Source organism: Pygoscelis adeliae, unplaced genomic scaffold (genome assembly GCF_000699105.1).
Source record: "Pygoscelis adeliae isolate BGI_AS28 unplaced genomic scaffold, ASM69910v1 Scaffold222, whole genome shotgun sequence".
Classification (NCBI taxonomy): Eukaryota; Metazoa; Chordata; class Aves; order Sphenisciformes; family Spheniscidae; genus Pygoscelis; species Pygoscelis adeliae.
This window is the reverse complement of record NW_008824309.1, coordinates 2,868,696-2,869,607: the sequence shown is the minus strand read 5'-3', so window position 1 is coordinate 2,869,607 and position 912 is coordinate 2,868,696.

The following is a 912-nucleotide window of genomic DNA, read 5'->3' as shown; positions in this document are numbered from 1 at the left end:
ACATAATGTAACATAGGTTAAAAAGTTCATTATTTTGTTATCTTCCATCCTTTCTTTCTCCTTTCATCTTTCTTGCTTAATTTACCCGTGTATAATACTCTGCTGATGAAACAAAAGCAAGGTGGATTCTGCAGTAGTCAGACCAAGGACTCCCAACATTTTGTATCTTAAGTTCTCCAAATGGGTCATGTCCTTCCCATTCTCAATCATGCAACAAGCTCAGATGAGAAAATAACTATATGTCATACCTTTTTCTTCACTTATAGTGTACTGGTTTTTTTGGAAAACAAAAACATACTTTTCTGCTTATGAAAGAGGACTTTGCCTCCTAATTAGTCTTCCCATGGCAAAACAGGGTAAAAAATGTACAAATGAATCCTGTAGTATTTTTCCCTCACGTTTTCAACAGTTGCAGTGAGTTTAAGAGACCTGTACAGTATTAAATTGTTTTGTGCTGAGAAAGATCACATACAACCAGGGATCTACATATTCACATTTATCTTCCTTCATTTTATAGGCATTTTATCGCTCTACCTGGGTATCAATTTTCTGTCATTTACAGACACTCATGTCTTGCAGTTTAATTTGAAAAATGTAATTTCTTCAGACAATCCAAGAACTAGATGTTATCACAGTTAGAAAGCAGTAGTACTTAATACTGAATTTTAAATCAGAGATGTAACTAGCAAGAAGCATTCAGGGTATATACAATTAATTATTTCACACATAATTATTCCTGATATTACTCTAACTGTGATAACTTAGAGCATTTGAAAAAGCAGACTGTAATATTGTTTTTTTTTTTTTGTTGCACAGAAGCTCTTTCACTTGATATTCTCTCGTTAAATAATATGTAAAATACTGACACCTAATGTTAACTTTCAGTATTATTCATTTTGCAAAACTTTTACT